The 24,151-nt window shown below is 45.2% G+C and overlaps 2 long non-coding RNA genes across 2 annotated transcripts in view; one reads left to right on the top strand and one right to left on the bottom strand.

The window, feature by feature from the left end:
- Nucleotides 1-981: 981 nt before the first annotated feature.
- The window catches only part of LOC120224816, a 197,684-nt gene continuing 174,514 nt past the window's right edge, over nt 982-24,151 (bottom strand). Inside the window, exon 3 of the long non-coding RNA XR_005526666.1 lies at nt 982-1,209. This is a non-coding gene — a long non-coding RNA (uncharacterized LOC120224816). The remainder of the gene's footprint in view (nt 1,210-24,151) is intronic.
- LOC120224817 lies at nt 5,320-6,710 on the top strand. The gene is made up of 2 exons (XR_005526667.1): nt 5,320-5,389; nt 6,494-6,710. It is a non-coding gene; the product is annotated as an uncharacterized LOC120224817 (long non-coding RNA).

Raw genomic sequence — 24,151 nt, 5'->3', positions numbered from 1 at the left:
AGACCTCCTGACAGTGATGAGGCCATTTTCCTCACAGCAGTCCTCCATCCGGGCTACTGTGAAAGGGTCACAAGGAGAGTGTTAACAGATCAATGCCTTTGCTTGAGCACTCTCTTTTCCCACAGCGATTGCAAAGGATGCCTTCTTTTCACAGGGAGTGGATTTGCAGGTCTGGAGTCCTTAAAGCCAATTTTCATTTTTAATCCGGTTTCAGTAGATCTCATTAATCAGTTAAGGCCTCCTTTTCACACTTGCCTTGGGACACAAAGGGAACCCAGTTATGAGCTGTTAATTAGCTATTAGGGGACTAGGAAACTTCCAATGGGTCATTATTCACACTGTTTGAGGCTAATACTTATTTAATTAGAACTATTCCTTTCCTGTCATAAATCCCTAGTTAAAATAAATTTAGCTCAAATGTCAGCTCAGTTTAAAAAGAAATTGGTGGCTAATTCAAATTCTACTGACTTTTTATGGGACAAATGCTTAAACAATGGCTGTCTCCTGCGGCCCGTGCACAGTGTCTAGGAATTGGTCGGGACTCACACTGCGGGGACATGTGTGCATATGTACGTAGATGGAGACTGCTCTGTGAGGCCAGGGAAGTGGGCTCCCTTTGGTTGTATAACTCTCTCCCACGTGTTTTCTTCAGTGTCTTGAAAACTTTGATAAGAGGCACAAGGTGGAGCAACACCGTCCTTGCTCACAGACCTTCACATACTATGTGTCCACATCCTACTATAAGGTCACGCGTTCTGAGAACCAGCATTGGCTGAGGCACTTGGAGAATAGTGTCCCGACTAATGAAGTTTCTGGTTACACAAGGGTTTAGCAGAAAATGTTTGGTTTCTATTACTGAAGCTTGTGAAAGACAAGTTTCTATATTTTCCTCTTGTTTCAATAATCTATTGCTGTGTAACAAACCACCACACAACTCAGGGGCTTCAAACAATAACTATTTTATTTGTGAGTCAAGAATTTGGTAGGGCTCCGCCGGGTGTTTCTTTAGATCTATGTGGTGTCTGGTGGGGTTCGCTTGGCTGTATTTGAAAAGGCTTTACCACATGTCTGGCACCTCAGTGCTGCTCCACAGGATCTCGATCTCTCTCTGTCTCTGTCTCTGTCTCTGTCTCTGTCTCTCTCTCTCTCTCTCTTATTATGGTTGGCTTGGACTTCTTGATGGCATGGTCATCAGAGGGTGGCTCAGCCCTAAGAGAGAGTGTTTCAAATGGCATGATGGCAGCTGCCAATCTCCCAAGGCCCAGGCTTGAAAGTTATCCATAATACTCTACTGCATTTTGTTGGTCAAAATAAGTCACATGGCCAACCCAGACTCAGGAGAAGGGGAAACTGAGTCTGTCTCTCAACAGCCTCCCAAAGGACAAAGAATGTGCCACCATCTTTAGTGTACCACACAAAACTTGCCACATTCAAAATTTTGTAATGTTTGTTTACTTTTGAGAGAGAAAGAGAGCACAAGAGAGTGAACATGAACAAGGGATGGGGAGAGAGAGAAGGAGACACAGAAGCAGGCTCTAGGCCCTGAGCTGTCAGCACAGAGCCCCACACGGAGCTTGAACTTATGAACCAGGAGATCATGACTTGAGCTGAAGTTGGACACTTAACTGACTGAGCCTTCCAGGCACCCCAAGTTAAGTTCAAAACCTAACTTTTGTTTGTTGATTCAAGATTATGTGGTGTCTCTTGACCATCACTCAAGATGTGAATGGTGAGTGCCTAGTTACATGGAAGCAGGAGACATGACAGATACCAGCATCAGTAAAGATGCTTTCGACTGTATTTGCAATGATGTGGATGGAGCTGGAGAGCTAGAGAGTATTATGCTAACCGAAATAAGTCAGTCAGAGAAAGGCAAATACCATATGATTTCCTCATATGTGGAATTTAAGAAACAAAACAGATGAACATAGGGGAAGGGAAGGAAAAATAAGATAAAAACACAGAAAGGCAAACCATAAAGGACTCTTAAATATACAGAACAAACTGAGAGTTGCTGGAGGGAGGTGAGTGGGGGATGGGCTAAATGGATGAAGGGCATTAAGGAGGGCACTTGTGATGAGCACTGGGTGTTATATGTAAGTGCTGAATCACTGAATTCTACTCTTAAACCAATGCTACACTATATGTTAACTAACTTGAATTTAAATGAAATCTTGGAAGGAAAAAAAAAGATGCGTTTAGCTATGGAGAACAGAAAACTTAAATTTGTCAATGTCATACGAAGACGTATTTGCTTATTAGGCAGGAAGTCCAAGGGTGGAGGGATGCCTTCAGGGTTTGTTCATCCAGTACTTTAGTGATGTTCATTATTCTTGTCTCTCTTCTGTGACAGTCTTGGCTTTGTTCTAACTCCTTTTCTTACGGCAGGATGGCTGGCAGTAGCACGTGTGGCTGTTTGCTTCCTTATTCATTTTCACTGAGTGAGAGAGTCCCTCTCTGTGGTGCTTTCCTTTCTTTTTCTTTTTAAAAAATGTTTGTTTATTCTTGAGAGCCAGGGAGAGCCAGAGCACGAATCGTGAAGAGGCAGAGAGAAAGACGCAGGCTCTAGGCTCTGAAATGTCAGCACAGAGCCTGGTGTGGGGCTTGAACCCACGAACCGTGAGATCATGACCTGAGCTGAAGTCAGATGCTTAACTGACTGAGCCACCCAGGCGTCCCTGTGGTTCTTTCTTAAGAGCAAGAAAGTTTTCAGAAGATCCCTGGCGCATCTCTCTTCAAGTCTTAATGGCCAGAGTGGGGTCACATGCCCACTTCTGAAACAGTCACAAAGAAGAGGAATTGGATTATTCCTATTGGTCTGTCCTATGGTGTACAAGAGGGTGGGAGCAGTTTCCCCCAGAGACATGAGCCATGCAGAATAGAAAATTAAGTTGGGGTTTTAGTGGGAAGAAGGAAGATGTCAATAGATTTTTGGATAGGCAGCCAAGAAGTCATTGCATTGCTTTAAAAATAAGTCCATGGTCTCTATTTTCTTAAGATAGAAAATAATTTAAAAAATTTTTTCTAGTGTTTTATTTTTGAGATAGAGAACGGAGTATGATTGGGGGAGGGGCAGAGACAGAAGGATACACAGAATCCGAGGCAGGCTGGCCTTGAACTGAAATACGACGAGATCACGACCGGAGCCAAAGATGGACGCTTAACTGACTGAGCCACCCAGGCGCCCTGAAAATAATTTTTTAAAATTGTGGATTTAGTTTAGGGAGAAATTATTGTAGAATGGGCAACATTAGTAGGAGACCAACCTAGGTAGAATTCTGTGTCTGCACTGAGAGAGTAATCTCTCTAGGTCTCTGTTTTGTCCCCCTAACATTAAGATAATAGTACACGCTTCTCAGGGTTGGGGTTAAAAAGTGATCATGGATGCAGGATGCCAAGAGACAATGCAAACAGCCCTCTGATGGAGGGCGCACACACAGAGGGTCCCTCTGAGGGGAGAGCAGGGCCTCCTGAGGCATGAAGCACAGAGGGGATGTGGAGCACATTAGCTTTGCAAGGCACAACAGGCACATATCTGAGAGCCCAGAATGTAAACGTTTGCATCTAGAACCATCCGGAGTGGGGAGGGATGGCGGCGTGGTGCAGAGCTGGGGCAGATTCCTTTGGGTGTTTTATCCCTGACAGCATGTCTTTTAGAAGCGAAATCAGGTTTTAAAGCACTAAGTCATATATAAAGAGCACTAAGTCAGCTTTAAAGGGAAAGGCATAGAGGGACTGTCTACAGCTTGGGGACATGAAGGTAGAAGGTATACCGTGTGCTTATTGGGGAAGGGGTTATGGGAGAGCAGGCCCATCTACTCGACCTTGACTGAGGCATGCTAGGTCTTTAGCCCGTGCCTCCCACCTGGGTGATGGCTCAGCCAACAAACAGCCTGGATGCCTCACGTCCCAGGCCAGGCTCTGGGCCCACGCTCCCCACCCGAAGGCTGATTGCCATAGACCCCTCTGACTCTCACTAGTTCCCACTTCCTACCAAAGTGCAGTTGTTTTTGTTTCCCTCTCTCTTGGCCATTCCCTCACATTGCTGACAGGGCCTTTACACTCTACAAATATATTTCAAAATTAAAGTAAGAGATTCTCAGGGAGGAGAAGTTTCCATCCAGGTACTGTTCAATCAGGATAGGGTTTTTTTTCATGCTTGTTATCTCTAGCCAAACTGTCAATGTTTCTGATGCCTTGTAAGATGTAAAATTACAAGGCAAGAGCATCTTCAAAGGTGAAAAACAAGCCCCAGATGTTTCCAACAGCAGTTAAGAGCCACAAAATGCTTTGAAAAACCTCCTCTAACTTTGTTTGATTCTAGCTCAGACAATCTAGCAAAATAACGTAAGATAAACATTCACTTTTAGGAGCAGATTTTAGTGTTGCATGCGGCTTCAGATTTCCAATGTGTGAGACAACTTTTGTAATGTTTTGGGGTGACATTAACCCTGAAATGAATGCCAGAGGCTGGCCAAATTACAACAAAAGAAATCTTCACCTAGTGGATGTCAGCAAGCAGTTAGGCATCTGTGTGCATCGTGTCCCTTCTGTCCTTCGCAAGGGCTGTAAGAGGGACTAATACCCCATTTCATAGATGAGAAAATGGCTTCAGCAAGTCAAGGTCATACATATAGTCACAGGCCAAGTCAATTCCAGCTCTGTGTGTGTTACACCCACTTCCAGCTGATACAATTTCCTTTCTTTATTCACGTTTAACCCCTTGCCTAAGGTTAGTTATGCAAAAATTGGGAAATGTGGGCTCCTTTCCCTCATTAACAGGGAGGCACTGGAGAAGCCCCTTTCCCTGAGTGCTCTAATGGTCTCTGAGAGCAGAATCGGGCCCTGGAAAGCCCAGGTTGCTTTGGCTACTTTTCATGCCTATCTGAATGCTTATTTAGCCTTTTCCTGCCTATTAGCTCTCCTGAGGGGTGTGGCTGGGGCAGAGCCTCATGCAAATAGTGTGGGAGGAAGGAGCCATTACAAGAATCAGAATCTTTCTTGGCAGAGAGAGCCACCTTTTACCTACCTCCTTGGAACAAGGCACTGGAAGTGGCTACTCTCAGTGAACAGCTTGGGGCTGCGGCGTGGGAGGCCTTTCCGCTGTAACCCAAAAGATGATTGGGTCAACTGTCTAGATTGAAAAATAAATGAGGTTCTTGCTGAATCAGTATTATGGCTCTGTAAATGCGACTTTGCTGTGCTTGCGAGGAGGCACTCCATTCAATGAGGTCACAAGGGCACACCCGGGCTGCTCACAAACTGCAGGAGGTGGGGTCAGGGAGGGAAGGGGTGAGGCTCACTGGATGGCTTCTCTGATACGGTGGTTTTGGAAACAAGGAAGGCAGTTCCGGGCATGACACAGATAATGAGGGATTGGAGCTTACAAGTAGGCGCAAGAGGAAAAACATAAAGAACAATGTGACAGATGTAGAAAAATAGGAGGACAATTAAGGGGCTTGTAAAAGCAGATTTGTAGACAGTGATAAGAGGTAAGCTCAGGGGCTGCAGGATGGGTGATGACCACTTATTTCCTCTGCTGGCTGTTCTCTTCTGAGGACGGTTGTTCAGGATCGAGCCTGCATCCGAGGATCTAAGGCAGGTGGCTGGACTCTGGGTAACTTCAGGCTGGGCGATCAGGGAGGATGGGTGTGTGCAGATGTTGTAGACAGATTAAGGAGACCTTTCAGCTACCAGAAGGACAGCCACCTTCTCTGATAAACGATGCCTCTCTTCTCGTTACTTCCTCTTCTCTATTTATCTAACTCACAGAGGGGGCAGCTCACAAAAAATTTGCAGAGCTCTGGTTTTTAATTTTAATTGCACGTGGGACCTTGAAGGAGGACACGGCAAACTCTTTGGTACCATTGGCCTTCTTGGACGATGTGCTCATGTTTGTTAGGATAAAGACCTCATACTGCCTGTGGTTATTCAGCAGGGTCCTTGGGGACCAAGGGCAGGGAAGGACTCTTTGTTGTAGAGAATGCTTTGAAAATAAGAACACAATCCACCCTGGATCCTGAATACTTGGGCTTAGTCTTTGTGCCAACAGCTAGTTCTGAGATACTTGGAGTGAAAACCATGTGATCTTGTTGCCAGTGTGCAGTACACACTATAACAAACCACACGGACCAACTAGAAAGTAGAGGTAAAGCCCAGCTTTGTCTAAATAAGAAACCACAAGACATAGGAAGATGTCCTCTCCCACCTCATGGGGGAATTCCGTTAACAGCATCCATGATATACAGCCATTACCTTCTTTTTGAGCAGCTGCCATGATGAGACATTCAATGACTATTCAAGGTGCCCCAATGACCTGTTGTTGAAAGATGTTCCTCTTTATACAGAGCTCAAGAGTGCCTCCCAGTAATTTCCACCCACAAGTTCTAATTCTGGAACCACACACACAATCTATTTCCTCTTTCAGATGACAGCCCTCTAATATTGTGTGACCATTTTCTTGACCCTCATTTTCTTCTCTATTCTTTCTCAGGAATTCTCTCAGCTGTTACTCACGGACCCCAGACGCTTCTCCTGAAGATGTCCTAGATCACCAGTGTCCCTTGTCCCGGAGGAATAACTACTACTAACGGGCTTGCCTAACCCAGAGCCGAGGGGCTTTGATCTCCCTTGAGCTAGGCATTGAGTTGCTGTTATGGCTAGTCAACTTCAAAACAGGATGTTAAATGAAAGAAGCTGGACACAAATGATTACAGACAGTTGGATTCCATTTGTGTGATGTCTAAGAATACGCAAAACAAATCCGTAATGAAAACCAGAAAGCAGTTCCCTGACCAGACGGGAAGGGTGAATTCACTGTAAAGGGGTGCAAAGGAGCTTTCTGGGGTGATGAAAAGGTTCCTTATTTTGCTTGGGGTAGTGGCTAGTGGGTGTACAGTTGTCAAAACTGCTCAAATTGATCACTGATCTTCTTATTTTACAGTGAGTTATGCCTCAGTATAAAGAAAACTCTTATTTTTCATAAAGCAAACCACCTTTCTTTCCCCTCAAATTTGCCTGTCACTTGTTCGGCTTGAGGTATTTTTAAGATAGCTAAAGTGCCACAAATGTATATCAAGAGAAGCTGCCAGCTTTTCTATTGTTAGTCAATTAAGCATGCACAAATTTGCCTTCTCCATCATGTGATTCTGCTTTTGTATATTGAAAGAAAAAAGACACCTCAAGCACAAGTAATATTTTAGTGCCAATTACCTTCACAAAAACTAATTGCTCCTTGGTATTTTATTAAAGTGTAAGGATCCTAAAGTGATTAGCAAAATATCTTGGTTGAGCTGAAATAGGACATATGTGCCCTTGCAATGGGGCAATTGGTATCTCTCCAACAAATGCTGATTGCATTAAAAAAAAAAGGTCATGCTCATTGCAAAGTTGCTTTATAGGTTCGACTATGCCAAGAGTAGGTCTTTTTTAAATGCAAATATTCTGAGGCGTTTCCTTCGACTATTTCTGACTCTCAGAAGTTGAACATTAGCTCAACCCACCAAAGCAGCAAGAAACTGAGATTTTCCAGAGATCAGAGAGAACTCTCTTTTCAGTCACTAATTGGGACCATTTTCAAAGTTATCCAAAATAGGATTAAAAAAAAAGAGCCAAGGAAACCCCATAACCCCAGTCTTATGAAAAAAAAAAAAAATCAGACAAATTTCAATAGAGAAGCATCCTATGATATACCTGCTCAGTACTCCTCAAAACTGTCAAGGTCATCAAAAACAAGGAAAGTCTAAGAAACAGCCAAGCAGAGTCTAAGGATAATGGCACCTGACTCTAATGTGGTGAGGAAGATGGGATTCTGGAATTAAGAAAAGGCATTAGGGAAAAACTAAGGAGACCTGAATAAAACATGAACTTTAGTTAATAATAATGTACAGATATTGGCTTATTAATTATAATAAATGTGCCTTACAAATGTAAGATGTTAATAATAGGGAAAACTGGGTAAGTGTATAGGGGAGACTTCTGTGCTATTTTCTCAAGGTTTCTGTAAATCTAAAATTAAATCTTAAAAAATATAGGTTACTAAACAGCTTGCATAGCCTTGAAAAAAGTCCAGAAGGTTACATACCAAATTGTTTTCTGAAAAAGAAAAAAAAATGTTTTTAGAGGTTATATATATCTTAATGATGGGATTAAAGACTTTTTAAATAAATGGAGGAAAAAAAGCAATGGAAGAAAGTACCCACAACCTGAACCCTTTGTACACTTTGGGTCTGGGGAGTGGGCAATGTTAGCCCCTGATCACGTGCTTTGACTAACGCTGAGTCTACCATCTGATGATTCGGAGACTGAGTTCTGAACCCCAAATCAAATGCTCCACATTTTGGCCAAAATGTCTCTAAGCAAGGGAGTGGTGGCAGCTCTTAATGAGAGAGGTGGTTCATTTTTTTTTTTTTTCTAGGAGAGAGAGAGAGACAGCGTGAGCAGGGGAGGGTCAGAGAGAGAGGGAGATACAGACTCTGAAATAGGCTCCAGGCTCTGAGCTGGCAGTCAGCACAGCGCCCGACGCAGGGGTCAAACCCACGAACCGCGAGATCATGACCTAAGCGAAAGTCGGACGCTTAACCGACTAAGCCACCCAGGTGCCCCTGATGTTCTGCATTTCTGACAGCTCTGAGCTCTCCAGTCTATATTCATTGGCCCCAAATCATGAGCTTTTCCAGGAGAAGGGGAGATATGATTGGATATTGGGGAATGGGCTGGCCATTTCGGAGGTTCTTAANCGACCTAAGCGAAAGTCGGACGCTTAACCGACTAAGCCATCCAGGCGCCCCGAGAGGTGGTTCATTTATTCAGGTGCAGAGGGTTTAGAGGAATCTGGAAATTAATTTGAAAGCTTGGAAGAAATCGGCCCAGACATTACATCTCATCATTCATTTTCTCCAATCAGATTTTGGACTTGGGCATAACAACTCTGACTTGACTAGGGTTTTCACTTCCACTGGAGTTTGGGGCTACACTTATTGTGAGGGCCTGGGTCTCCACACTCCCTGTTCCCCTTCTGCAGGCGAGCAAAGCCTCTTTGTGTGCCTTCATGGAGAGCCTCTGGCTTTGTCACTTGGCTCTCAATGGGCTGGTCATCGCTCTCTGCTTTCTGTTGAGCTGTATTCTTTTTGTAGAACTTCAACAGAGTGTAGTGTCAGGCACTCCCTCTCTCTGTCCTCAAGCTTTCTCTTTCCCGATACTTTTCTGACACCAAACACAGAGCACTGGCTATTGCACCCCCTTCCGCCTCAGCACGATCCTAATTCATCACGGGGGAGGTCATAATTGTTGGATCAGGGAGCATTCTGTGCTCCAGCGACCTCCAGTGATGGGTCCTCACTGTGGGCAGAGAGGGGAGCGACCCAGCTTCCAAACATCATTCTTCCCCTGCTTTCTCAGGCCTCTCCCGGCACTAGCCCCCCCGAGGCTGGGTTCTCTGGGAAGCTGAGCCCGAGATGGACCTTAGCATGTTTATTAGGGAGTAGCCACGGCACCAATACCCATCGAACAGGAGAGGAGACCGCAGGACTGCGGTGGGGGAAGTCATGGAAGATGTTACACTACAAGAATCACACCAGCATTGCAGCAAACTTAGGAAATAAAGAGGAACAAAAAGAAGCAACACCGTCCCCAGTCCTAACACTGCTAATCTTTTGACTGAGGAATAGGTTTTATACATTCTTATATAAGCGTATACGTAATTCCTTTTTAAAACATGGGTTCACACTGTGTATCAGGTTTCATAATCGGCTTTTCTCATTCATATCTTATGACACATTTTTCCATGACACTGAATAGAAAGCTATTTTGTCATTTAAATGGCTGCAGAGAAAGGCTGACATATCTTATGAGAGGCTGGATCCGGTTTGTCCAAGAGGTCAGAGTCTGGAGCCAGACTGCCTGGGCGTGTGTTAGCGCCCCATGTACAGCTTCAAGATGGAGGCTGAGTGAGGGAGCCTCTCTGTACTTCAGTCAAATGCTGCTGGTAATTGTAGGACCTATCTTTTGGGAGGATTAGATGAGCTAACACATGTAAAGCGTTAAGATAAGAGCCTGGTGTTCAGGAAGTGCTATGCAGTTGGTGTTAGTGCTTTGTAAGAAAAATTGTGCATTTAGCCTAAGTCCCTATGTTGTGGCATTCTCTCTAATAAGTCAATGTTGTGATGAATACATTCCTGCTTGGGGGACAATCAGGGATATTTATTTGCCTGTTGCCCGCAGATAAATTCCTAGGATTAAAATTGTGGGGTACCTGGGTGGCTCAGTCAGTTAAGCATCCGACTTTGGCTCAGGCCATGATCTCATGGTTCGTGGGTTCGAGCCCCACATCGGGCTCTGTGCTGACAGCCAGCTCAGAGTCTGGAGCCTGTTTCAGATTCTGTGCCTCCCTCATTCTCTGACCCTCCCCTGTTCATGCTTTCTCTCTCTCTCTCTCTCTCTCAAAAATAAATAAAAAGACATTAAAAAAATTTAAAAATAAAGTTGCTGTGTTAAACCTGGAATGCAAGTACTGTGTCTCTAACAGGAGTATTATCAATCACATAAGTCTCTGTCAGTCTGCTAGGTAGAAAATAAGGTTTTGACTTCTATTTATTTAATAACTAGAAATGTTGAATTTTTTTCATAGCTTTATTTGTTGATTCTACTTCATATGACCAACTGGCTACTTATGGCCTTTGCCTATTTTTCCAAGAGGGGAAACTCTTGCTTTATGGATTTGAAACAACTCTTTATATATTAAGGATACTCCGTATATTTTACAAGTCTTAAATATAAAACTAGCCTATGAAACTTAAGTTTCCTACTGAAGTTTGAGTGAGGCAGTAAAACTATGTTTACTATGAAAGAGACAATTGGTTTTAGGAACCCTTTTTAAGTGGCGTAGTGAATCTAAGTAAAGGGTAAATTGGTGTTCTTTCCACTATTCTCCCAGTCGTGTGTGTGTCTGTGTGTGTTAGTGTGAAATTATATCAACATGAGAAGTTAAAAAATACATCACTGAAAAGAAAGCTGACTTGTGGGTAACTGGTGCCTGGGCAACCCAACCACTAAACACCTGACTACTCTGTTCTATTTCGTTTGTGGCTACTGCAAAGAGAGGCCTGATGGCCATCTCTGTGGCCGGCCTGAGACTAGTCTATGAGCTATTCCTGCCCAGAATAGGTGCATTTCCCTGGCCTGAACCTGGGCCCGCTGGCCTCTTATCAGGTGCTCAATACCCTGCCTGAAATGGTAAGAAATGGTGGCCTTAGCTACCCTCTTTGGTTATGGAGGCTCCCCCTTCCTCTCATTGGTCTTAGGAGGGTTAGAGGTGGCAAAGTGGCTCACTTTCATTTTCTCCATTCCCACAAGTCTGTGCTTCTTGCACAGAGGCCCACTCATTTAGAGCTAAAAGACTCATTCTTGGTCCTAACTCTGCAACTAAAGTGAGCCCTTCATCAGACTAACATACTTACTAGATTATGCTGCAGACACAAATTAAGGCCCAAATCTCTGTGGCAAAGCTGAACACAGATTTATGCTACCTACTACTCTACATGAACAGTGGAGGTCTGGGGTCATGAAGCATGGGGATTAGTGATGGCTCTGCTCCAGGGAGTCACTTAGGGATACAGGCCAACAGAGGCCCTGCCTTCTGTCACCTCACCAGCTATTACAGCAAAGAAATAGAAAAGCATGGAGATGAAATGAAACTCACTTTTCTCTACTTTGGCTCTAAAGTATCGCATATGATTCCCATTCCCATCCCATTGCCCTGCACTAGTCACAAGATCCCACCTAACTGTACGGTGGCGGGGGAAGGTGGAGAAGCCCATAGAAGATGTGCTAAACTTTGCTGTCTCTGCCTGCTCTCAGCCCAAGTCTGGACGCTCCCTCCTGGTATTGCAATTTAATTATTTATAATATTTTGGTTAATGTCTGTCTTCGTGCTAGACTTGGATCTTTTGCATTCTTAATGCCTAGCAAGGCACGCGGCATGGAGCACACCAACAGAACTGTGACCTTTGATGCCATCTGGCGGTAACATCCATGTATTACAGAGAAGTTTCTTTTAAATTGCATACAGACCGAGCCCTCAGACTCAATTCTTTTTGGGGGGTCCCAGTGGGTGTGTGGGGAAGTGGAACAGAGTGTTAAAAATGAGATGTTCCAAGATTCAGCAGATGAATACTCTAGAATGACAACGTCTGCATGTCACAGGGTAGTTGCTCTAACAGTTGTGTCCCCCCAAGCCCCCCCCCCCCCAGGCTCTCCCTTTCCCCAGTTTGGCTGGTATAAGAGCTTCGGTTGTTGGGAGACAAAATGACATTAAATGTTATACCGAATAAAATTTAAAAATCTACTCCTAGCTGTTAAGTCAGTCTCAAAATAAACTCACTTATTGGTCTACCTGAACTCTGGCCTGCCCATCCTCAGCACCAGCCACAGAAAACAGATAAAGCTAGGGATCTTTTCCCTCTAGAACACCACTCCTTCAGGATCCACGTTCAAGCGGCTTTTGCCAAAGCCGAAAACATTCAAGGTAAAGAACCGTGTTAAGGAGGTTTCCGAAAGGTTATCTGGCTCCAAACTTTGAGATTTTGGAGGAGTGCCAGGGTCAGCTCTGACTGCCAACTGCTGTGCCAGATGAAAGCTAATGACCCTGGGGGCAGACAAAGGATTTTAAAGAGCAAAGCTTAATTGAAGGTAATAGTGGGAGACAGGAAAGATTGGAGAACAGTAATGGAAGGAGTGCATTAGTGAGGTTTCTGCGCTGTCATCTTTTACCCAGAGACTCTGGGCTCTTCTGTGTAAGTGGCCCCTTGCACTCTGGAATCCATTATCTTCCCAGGACGCCCCGGTATGTGCTCAGTGAGATGGAAACCGTGGTGCCCTGGTACTGACCCTGGGGAGGAGGAACCTCAGGCAGACACCACTTCCCAGAAAATAAGAAACAAAACTTAGTTAAACAAAGAGGAAAGCAAGAGGGGGCAGCAGGCTGAGAAGGTTGCTTTGTTTGTGAGGAACTGATTAACTGAATGTGGCTAAAGTGGGGAGGACAATCTTGGATTTTTAATTAATAAAAATTCACATTCACTGGGCGCTTGGTAGGGCCAAGTAGTAAACTAAGTGCTTAGAGATGGTTTATCCCTCAAATCTCACAGGTACTCGGGGAGGCAGGAGTGGCCATGACCCCCATTTCATAGGTGAGAAGTGGGCTCCAGAAGGTTCTATAATTTGCCCAAAGTCATGCAGCTGGCAGGGTGGGACCAGGACTATACTCTCAGACTGCTGTCTCCAGAGTCCTGGCCTTCACGGTGGCTTCGTATGGTTTCCAGGCTGTCCTGTCCTGGGCCCTGTATCTTAGCTCCTAGATCTTGGCACCATTAGAGTTCGTAGTGACTCATTTTGTCTCTCAATGCTGCCTTTCCTGTACCTCTCCATTCTTTCTTGTTTAGTTAGTGATAGAGAGCTGCAGTCAATGTCATCAAAACCTATCGATTCTGCAGTGCTGGTGGCTGGGGACATAGCCATGTATGAAGGAGGGGCCCACTGTTCCCAGAAGTGATCTGTTTGACCACCCAAGGTTTTGCACGGCTGGTTCTTCTGTGCCTTGATTTCTAGTCCTCCCTCCCTGCCCCCCTCCCGTAACCATCTTTTCTTGGCCTCACTCACACTTCAAAACTCCGAGCTCAAAGGAACCCAGAGAGAACCACCAGAGGCCTCAGAGCCACCCTTTCCTGTGAGAAGGTTCTTAGAATTCTTCAAAGGATAAACCCAGTGTTATAGGGTTACAGGGCATTGCTCAAACACCAAACTCAAGTGTATCTTCTCCAGTGAAGGGCTTTAAACCTGTTGAAGCTTAGTTTTCTGAGAGTTAATAATTTTTTGCTCTGACCTGAATAGGGAAAGTGCAGAAGGCAATTCAGATGATAAAGGTCAGCTGGCCTCTGAATTTTCTTGCTTGCTGTGTGAGTAAATGCTGAAGACGAAAAGCCTGAGGGCGGCAGAAACCTGTCTGCAGAGCTGTGAGAGAGCGTGCACAGAGGCAATGCAGCATAAATAGGCCCTGACTGAGGCAACAGGGGTAGTGGGTGGGGCATAGAGGTTTTTGTATTTTTAGCACAATGTGAGTGTGCCCGGGCCTGGCAGTTTTCTTGGAGTCAAACAGTAGGCCACTGTCTGGGACAGGGTTTCTAGGGCCAGGAATTGGAAGGCAGGGCATAAGCTTTTGCTTTGTCAGTGACCAGATCACGATCCTAAGCATGACTTCTCTGCTTTCGTTTCCCTATCTGTACAAGGGGGTGGGGTGGGGTGATAGTGCTGTCTGCCTGTCTCATTTTTGAAATATTCTGGTCAGAGATCTTACGAATATATAGATCAGAAGTCATTAAAATTTTGCTTAAAAATCTTTGGCTCACAGGGGCTCCTGGGTAGCTCAGTCAGTTGAGTGCCCAACTTCGGATTTGGTCACGATCTGGCAGTACGTGGGGTTTGAGCCCCTCATCGGGCTCTGTGCTGACAGTGTGGAGACAGCTTGCTATTCTCTCTCTCCATGTCTCGCTGCCCCTGTCCCACCCTGTCTCTCTCTCTCTCAAAATAAATAAAAACACTTAAAAAAAAATTCTTTGGCTCACAGAATAGAGCCATCGTTCAGCATGGCATACAAGTTTCTTTACGAGCTAACTGCTAGGTCATATTCCTTCACTCTTTTCACTGCCCTATAGGCCCACCGCGTCCATCTACCTGCAAGTCGTAACCAAACACACTTCCTCACACTCCCGTCCAGGCTGTTTCCTCTGCGGGTGATGCCCTCACTTTCCTTGTTTGCCCTGGAGCTGGACATGGGCTCATCTATTTCCTTCCCCTGGCCCCAAATCCTTCCTTTACAAGCTGAATGAATCTGTACAAGCTATTTAGCGAATCTGAGCTGTGGGTTTCTCATCTCTAAACTGGGGGTAATGACAATCCCCAGGGACAGAGCTAGAGCTTCTGGGGCACGGGGAGAGCACAGCTGGTATCCAAGACACGACTACCATTATGACCCAGAAGAGGGGCTTGAGAGGGAGCTGTGGGGGGAGCTGTGTCTGTTCCAAGCGCATCTGAAACTCTACTGGTCAGAACAAGAGACAACAGGGTAGATGGCCAAAAATTAGGGCCTCTTAAAAAATGTGTTCCCTCTCCTTGGTGGGAGAACCTGTCCATGCTTCTGATGTAATTTCCGACTAGCCAATGTGAGGTTAATGGAGAGAACATTTCTGTGGCACCTGGCACAGGGCTTGATGCCTGGCGCTCCATAAACATTAGCTGTGACTCATTTTGTTGTTAACTGTACTTTCATGGATGCTATTGATGTTCCTGTGGTGCTTTATGCATAGCCTGCTGAGTCACTTACTTTTGGGAAGTTGCTCACCTTCTTTGCATGTCAGCTGTAGTATGGGAAGGATAATGGGAAGTGTCGTGACTACCTGAGGTACCATATAAAAGCCCTCTGAGCACTCAGCACCCAAAATGTAGGGCTATTTGCAGTCATCTGCTATGAGGGAGGCCAGCGACACAGTGGGAGTGCTGGGCCTGGAAAACAGGAGGTCACTGCAAGTACATCTGGAAAGAACAAATATGTTAAGACTTCCTCTGGTGAGGATCTAGGTAACTGTAGCCAGTGATTTCTGGGCATCCATGGGGCGCTGATTTTGGGCATTGGCTTACTTCCTGGGTTTGGCTAGATTTATGGAGAAACAGGAAGATTTCAAATGCGAAGATAATGAAACCTGTTAAATGTCATATACTGTTGCATGGGTCAGAGGCTCTCCTGGGCTTCCCTCTTGCCCTGAAATTGCTTATGGATGGATGGGAGACTTTGGGAAGGTGCCTTTTCCGAAGCACATACAAAGTGAGAATAAAGGCATGGATGGATGTATTCATTGAACCCCTTCAAAGACCTATAGTTAGTCTGGGAGACAATATTGTCCAGAGATATCAGGGGATGGGTTGACAGTTATCTACTCAAAGCATGCCTGTGGATTAAGGGAATGCACTGAGGCCCAAGGGGGAAAATACATCCCTCAACTGAGGCCACAAGTCTGCCTTTCTGTTTCCCTTATTTTGAACTACTTCCCTCTAGAGGCAACCTTGGGAAGACGATTGACCTTGAAAGAAAGCAAGCCAGGGGTGGGTGGCAGAGAGTCAGGCCAGGCCACCAGGCAGTGGAGGTGGAGGGAAGACAAAGGGAAGATCTTCCTTTTCATAGGAAGCTGTAGTTTTAGGAAGTATGGGAGCGGTGAGGCTAGAGTGATGCCAACTGGTAGTCCCTTTCTATTGGTCTCCATCTTGGCCACCTTTCTGCATTCATACTTCAGCCCAGTCCAGGGTCCCTAACAATGAAAGGAATCAGAAAGAATTTTCTCAGTGGGAAGGTAAACTCAACTTCTTCCCCCCAAAAGCTTTCCTCGGTAGGATTTGATCTTATCATCAAGGGAATAAGCCAAGAACCAGAAGAGCCCTAGCTCAGAGTTTGGGATCTTCTAAAAGTAGAGGGATGAACCATGGGAGATAGCCTTAGTCAAGGTGGGAAGGTAATCAGGTATAGGGTGGTGATGATGTGGAACCAAAGAGGGAGGCAGGAGGTCTGTGACTGCCACAGTGATGCAAGAGAAAGTGTTAGCAATTCCTATTCTAGAACCAGCTTACTCTCCAGGGAAGCAAGGATATGCTTTTATAGGGCTTCAGTGGGAAGTACATAAGTGGCATACACGTGAGGATTCAGGCTTGGGAAATAGGGCAGAAAATTCAAATTTACTGGCATTGTGATATTGTCCAGATGACTGTGTTTTGAATGTCGAAGCCTCACAAACCCAGTGCTAGAAAGAGCCGCTGCAAGGTGAGTCTCTGAGTCTTTCTATCAGGCAGTGACTTCAACGCCCATCAAAGTGTAAAAAGCAGATTTTACTGGTGTGAGCATACATGTGAATCTGTCTGGGCGGGGGGAGAAGTATGCCTGAAAAAAATAGCAAGCATCAAGTAGATGTGTTCTAAAGCAAAGAATAGCAGATTAGTAATTGCAGACAGAAAAGGTTTTTCTCTCCGGAGCTGAACGCTAATGCAGGCATTGTTCTGCCTTCAGGCACCCTCGTCACCAAGCATTAGTGCTTCAGAGCGTTTATACCTATTAGGGTGTGATCATCACAGCTCGTGACAGAATCTCCAAATTATACCTTTTATAATTTTGTTAGCCTTTTTGTGCCACAAAGTCTTAGGCTATGTGTTAACTTAAGGCAATTAACTACATCAGGAAGAAAAGAAAGACTGGCCTTGAGTTTTTTCCTTTCAGATGGTAAAATTGCCAGATCAGATGCTGTGTGTGTACCATCCACAAGTGCCACCTTCAGGCAGTCCCTCAGCACTGTTGCAGAAATTCTGGGCCATCTGGACTTTGCATGTGAGTGGAAATATACAACCACCTCTCCTTGAGCTGCCTTGGTGATATGGTACCAGAACCTTCCAAAAAACGCTTGTGTTTCTGGTGATGCTTCTCCCTGGAGATTTGATTATTTTATTATGACCAAAGAATAAAAGGGACCTTCCTAGTGCCTTTGGTGGCCCCAAATGGAAAATTTCTGAACTGAAAACTCAATTTGGCTGAGAAACTGGTTAGACCCATTAGCCACTGAGCTGACTGGCTAGGTGGGTAGATTTAATGGATATTTAACTAAAATCCAATACAATCCAGATTCGTCATTTTAGCTACTAATTTAAATACGTTTCTAAACATCTAACCTGGACTTTCCAAATTGATTAATTTTTCATGGGAAGCTGTCAATTAACTCTCTAGACAACATTTGTCTTTATTTTCGGATAGGGATTCTGATAAATATAAAAAAACAAGAAAAAATCATAACCATAAACTGTCTTTTGGTAGTGAAAAAGTGAAAAACGTGGTTTTTAGCAATCCATGACCTGAGCCTCGCCATGGTCCCTGGCCTTGCCTTGCTCTCTGCTTCTACTGGGAGCCTTAGATGTGGACTTGGCTTGACTCGCAGTTCTGCCACTTTCTGTACGACCATATTGTTTAGGATGCTCTTGGCTGCAAGCAATGGAAAAGTCCAACTGAATCTGGCCAAGTCAACTATATGAATTCACTTAAACAGAAAGTCCAGAGAGAGGAAGTTTCCCGGGTTGGGTAGTCCATTTGCTCAAGAACAGCTCAAGTATCCAGGCTTTCTCCCATATTTTTCGTTCTGAAGATGATGTCCACAGTCGCAGGCACACCTCAAGGGGAAACACGGTTTATTTCATCAATACAATACTTGCATTTTTCAAAGAGAATCCTGCTTTCTCACAGGCCCAAGACACTTTCCCTCCATGCTGGTGAGAAGAGAAATTAGCGTTCGTGGTTTAGGTGGGTGGGTCGCAGCCCTGCATGCATATCAGAATCACTGGGGAGCTTTGTGAAACTACTGAGGCCTACAACTCACCCCTGGAGATGCTGACTTAACTAGATTAGATGGTTCTAATGTACAGGCAGCATTGAGGCCACTGCCTTAGTCTAATCAAGATTTCCTTATGGGGGTGCCAGAGGGGTTCAGTCTCCCCTGGACACTGGCCCCCCAATCCCCTAAAACAGGGTTCTAACACAGGGAGGAGACCAGTAAGGTTGATGGTTTGGCAGGCAAACAAGCACACGATCTATCCCAAACCATTACACTTTGGTCTTCACCTTTGCCTGGAGAATGAGAATTATAATACGTATTTTGCGGGGCATGATCTGTAGCGGTTGAGGTTCAGAAAACTTTGAGATGGGGCAGAAGGAAGGATTCCAGTATTACCTGCTTGTCAGATAATTACCTTCTCTAAACCTCACTGAGAGACCATTCTGCCCTCCTTCCTTTCTGTGGTCCCTCTTCCCTCATGCAGGACAAGGCCTTGGGTTTAGGTAGTAGCAAGGGGCAAGGTGGCACCTTACTTCTCACTGCTCTTCTAAATTTTTCTTTCTCACCTCCTCTCTAGTGAGCTTTATATTTCCCCATCTTGGGGGTGGTAGGCAGGGAATCAGATAGTTTTTCTGGCTTAAATTACACTCCCTAATAGTTATTCTCAAACTTGGTACATTCTTCCATTTCCTGAGTTGAAGATGTTCTGAGGCATAAAAGGCTAGCCTAGCCTCCAGTGTCTTTGTTCTCAGAGATCTTCATAGAAGCTCTCTGGGGTTGAGATCTTTCCAAAGGGTTTCCATCACAGGCTTGGCGTGGCGGTTATATGTTATACTTCTATACTTTCTTCCCTGGGGTGGGGTCAGGGCTGGGAATCACATAACACAGCCTTATACTTGAGCTGGAACAGCAATGATTGGACCTCCTGGCTGCTTGGTCCCACCCTCTCCACCAGAGTCCTTGTCTACTCATGCGACTTCCTGAGGTCCAGTTATCTTGTTCTCTTCCTAAAGTCCTACCCCCAGGGGAACTCTGAGGCCATCAAACACAAACATCTGAAAATGCCTTTCAACATTCCTTCAACAAATGTTTACTGTCTACCAGCTATGTGTCAGGCACCATGTGACACCCGGGAACATAGCAGTGAACGAGGTGGACAAGGGCCCTGCTTCCATACAGCTCACACTCGTATGGGGGGAGATGAGACAGTAAGCAATAAACAAACCAGATCAGACCAGACAGTGACAAGAAGAAAATGAGAGGACGGCGGGACAGTGTGCCCTTCAGGAGAGAGGGCTACTTCAGAGAAGGCGTCAGAGAGCCTCTCTGAGGGGAGAAGTTTGATTTAAGGCCTTAATGACAAGAGGGACTCAACCATGCAGAGAGCTGGGGGAAGGAATATTCCAGACAGAGGAAATGATGGGAAAGGTCTCTTCCATGGGAACAAACTTGAGTTGCTAGAGGAGTAACATTAAGGCTAGTAGGCTGGAGCAGAGGGAACAGGCTCTAAGCTCCTTCCAAAGTCCCATGTGAAACTCAGGCCAATCCCAGGACATGAATGGACACCTACATTTAATGTTCCTAAGAAGTAATGTGACAGTTGAGAAGCTTCTCAGGTGTTCTAGGATAAGAGCTTTATCTTCCCAGAGCATAGGAGACTCCCACAGTAACATTTCCCACCTTTACCTGCCCACCTAGAAGGGTCTCACCTTCAACCCAGGGATAGTATCCTTTATTCCTTTTAATGTCATCTAAGTTCTGGCTCATTATAAATCTTTGTGGAGTTTTTGTTGTTGTTGTTTCTTGAAATGCTTTATATATAAATTGCTATCCCCATGAGCAGACATAAAATTTTTTCCTTATGCTGTCTTATATTCTCAGTTGATGAGAGCTGGTGGGGCTCCATGTTCTGTACATTCATGCACAGATACTCTCATGCACTGCAGATGCTCTCAGTTAATGAATTCCCTTCTAAATTTCCCGAGTTGAAGAGATTCTTCAACATGTGACTTTATTTTTGCTGTTGATTTTGTGGGCTCAAGATCATTAGATTATGTCCCCACAAAGAGACTGGGTCTATGACGTGGGCTAGCCGCAATGCAAAGGAAGAGAGGACTTGTCTCTACTTCCCCAAAGTCAGGTGGTTGAGATGATGTCGGCAGTTCTGAGGTAGCACAAAAATGGTTGGGGGGTGGTCAAGGGCTCTCCCATTCTGGGTGGTGGAGCAATCATCCCTTATGTAACAGTTTGTCAGACCGTTGAACTATTAATTGGTTTATGAACCCATTGAGGCTGAAATGTGGGAAGTTGGTAGGAAAATGTAAAGATACACATGGATATTTTAAGGAGGTGTGTATTTTTTCCAGGAACTTTTACTAAAAGCAGATCACAACAAGAGGAAAAGGATATAACTTTTCTAACAGAAGCCACATATACCTGTAATCAAAAACCAGAGGCTGTGGAGGATCAAATATCCTTGCGCCTTCCTTTTAGTAAATAGCAGCTGGTCTTTGCCATGCTTCATTACTAAAGATAAGTGTGCATGTGATTAGAGACATTTTTAATCTGGTCATTGCAGTGGTGCTTTTAGGTGGAATATCAGAGAGGAAAACTCTCTCTCAGGCTTATCTGGAGACCAGTATCCTTCAACAGAGACCCAGGGGCACATCTGTATGATCTTCTAGTCAGAGACTGAGTAATCCAGAGCTGGGTAGATTTGAGCAGGGGGTGGGGGGATGAGAGTGGCATATTCCTTAAAGTAAGTCTTCCAAGCCACCTAGCTATTGTCTGGAGATTATAATTGCTAACAAGTTTCCTCCTTGCTATCAATTTGTTTTGTGTCACTTAGGGTATCTGTCAGTGACTTAATCCTAAAACAAGGGATGCTATGTTTATGAAGGCATCACTGCCACCACCCTGCAAGGGCTCCCCTGCTTGCAAATTTTAGGTGGTAGAAACAGAAGTGATAGCCACCACTGATGTATCAGGTTTTGTAGTGAGTCATAAAGAGCCCTTTAGATGAGGGGGCATTGAGCACCCTTCTTGGTAGCCATTCCTCCTACTGGAAGTCTGCTTGGCCAGAATGAGGTAGGTGTTGTGATGTGGACATTTCCGAAGACTATTAGCTGTCAAGGCCTGGCTTCCAGACACAGCAGAGGGAAGCAAAGTGCCCTGCCAACTTGCTTCCATCTCAAGTTTGGTCTCCAGCAAAGAGCCTGAGATGCTTTTGGTCAAGTGCAGGCATGTGCTCATCACACTGGGCTGATGAGTTCTTTTCTGGATTATCTGCTGCCTTCACCTTCACACCCTGGCTCTGGAAACACTGCACTGAGCCAGACGGATTGCTGCTCAGGTACATGGGCAGGGTGCCGGGCAGTTCAGAGAGGCCCAGGACTGGAAGGAACACGGGGACAGGCCCACCAGAAAGTGGCTCCTCTTGGAGCTGTTCTGAGGTTGTGGCCTCCCGGCTGAGGGCTGACACTATGTTGACTCACTGTGATTGTGGTTGAGAAAAAAATACAGAGAACCAGTGGCTCCCATGAGTCCTGGAGCTGCAAAATATAGGCCAGGGAGCCTCATCCGGAAGGGGCTTCAGTTAGTGAGAAACCAACACTTTTCTGACCATCTCTCTCTTATGATGTGAAGTTATAAGGGGCTCAAGAGGACAATGAGCATTTCCCTCTCTAGTCCCCATGGGGGAAGAAGGGCATGAAAACAGGTCAGAAAACAGGGTAAAGGGCAGGAGAAGCCTCTATCCCCAGTCCTCTCTGGGGGTCCTATTCTGCTTTTGTTGTCTTTCTGTATGGGTGAACCTGGACCCAGCAGAACAGGATGGATCATCTCCAGAGACTTTCAGCAACTTCTAGTCCAGGCTTTAGCCTGCATAACTCAGGGATGAGGGGTGGGAAGTCAAGGGGTTACTGGGCAGTGTGTGTGTGGGGGAGTACAATCCGCCGGGCAATTTATGTAAATGCCACCCCCTAGAGTCTTGCAAAGGGGTCCTAGGATGCATGTGTCTGTGTGCTGCATCCCCACCCCAGCTTCCCCTCTACCCTAACTTCCTGATAATCAGCATCTGGCTCTAAATAAACACAGCAGAACCTTGGCTGAGAGCATAATTTGTTCTGAAAAGTGCATGTAATCCAGAGCACTTGTATATCAAAGTGAGTTTCAAGAACCATGGGCTTGGTTGGGATCACGTGACATTCAGCATCATGTACTATTCCTTTTGCAGGACATCACTCATTTATCAAGTGAAAATTTATTAGAAATATTTGCTCATCTTATGGAACACTTGCAGAACAAGTTATTTGCAATCCAAGGTTTTACTGTACTTATTGAATATATAATGGTGTGGTAAATAGAAAAATGTCTGTGCCCCTCCCTCATGTCCCAATTTCCAGAACCCATAAATATGTTAGTTTACATGGCAAAAGGGATCTTGGAGGCATAATTCATATTATGGACCTTGAAATGAAGGGGTGATCCTGGATTATCTGGGTAGGCCCATTCTAATCACGTGTCCTTGAAAGCAGATAACCTTCCCTGGGTGTGGAGAGACAAACAGGACTATTGAAGAGGAGTCAAAGAGATGGGAGTGTGAGAAGCATTCCACACCCCACTGCTGGTTCTGAGATGTGAGGGGCTATAGGCAAAGATGAGAGAGAGCTAAGGGCAACTCAGTTGACAACTACCACAGAAATGGGGACCTCAGTCCTACAACCTCATGCAACTGCCAACCTCTTAATGAGCAAAGGAATGGATTCTCCCTTAGAGCCTCCACAAAGGAACAGAGCCCTACTGATGCCTTGATATCAGCCCAGTGAGACTCATGGCCCATGGCACTGCGACATACTGGATTTGTGTTTTAATCTGCTAAAGTTATGGCAGCAAATACAAATACAGATGGTTGCCAGGTGGAATATATTTTATAACTGAATGTAATTTTCTTGCCTCTCTCACACCTAATTTCGGTGGTGACTACCAGAGGTGAAGTCCTTTTTTATGGTCAGCCATGTTCTGGTGACATGGAGGGCATCCTTCCTTCTGATGTTATATGCTTCCTTGTACACCTAGGTTTACTTGTGTCTTGGTATCTGCCACTGGCATCCCTACCCACTTGGCCCTTGGGAGAGATGTTGCTAAAGGCTGCCCTTTACATGAAGCACATAGAGCTCTCCACTGTTTCCTGTCCTCCTCCAGGAAAGGAGGTCCCTTTCTCCCCAGGACTCAGTGGCAGAAGTGTGTGTGGGGCTGTTACTTAGGGAACTCCATCTAAGTCACAGCACAGAGTCTCTCCTCTCCTTGGATCCTTTGTGGGGAATCCTCCTTATTTTCTTCCTCCCCACCACCCCCCTTGGAACAAGGTCTAAGGGTTGAGGCCAGTGGTGGTGATGAGGACGGCAGAGGAGAAGCTACCTGCACCTTCTTAATAGCTCTTCTTTTTTTTTTTTTAAAGAGATTGTTTTATTTTATTTTATTTTTTACAAATAGTTTATTGTCAAGTTGGTTTCCATATAACACCCAGTGCTCATCCCCACAAGTGCCCTCTTCCATGCCCATATCCCCCCTTGCCCCCCACACCCATGAGTCCTCAGTTTGTTCTCAGCACTCAAGAGTCTCTCATGGTTTGCCTCTCTCCCTTTCCCCCACCATTTCCGCCCTTCTTCTCCCCCTTGTTCCTCCGTCAAGTTCCTCCTAATCCTCCTATACGTGCAAACATATGGTATTTGTCCTTCTCT

The sequence above is a fragment of the Hyaena hyaena genome, unplaced genomic scaffold, assembly GCF_003009895.1.
Source record: "Hyaena hyaena isolate Hyena2069 unplaced genomic scaffold, ASM300989v1 scaffold_1253, whole genome shotgun sequence".
NCBI classification, from domain to species: Eukaryota; Metazoa; Chordata; class Mammalia; order Carnivora; family Hyaenidae; genus Hyaena; species Hyaena hyaena.
Note: the sequence above shows the minus strand (reverse complement) of the source record. Positions and strands in the feature narration are given on the sequence as shown.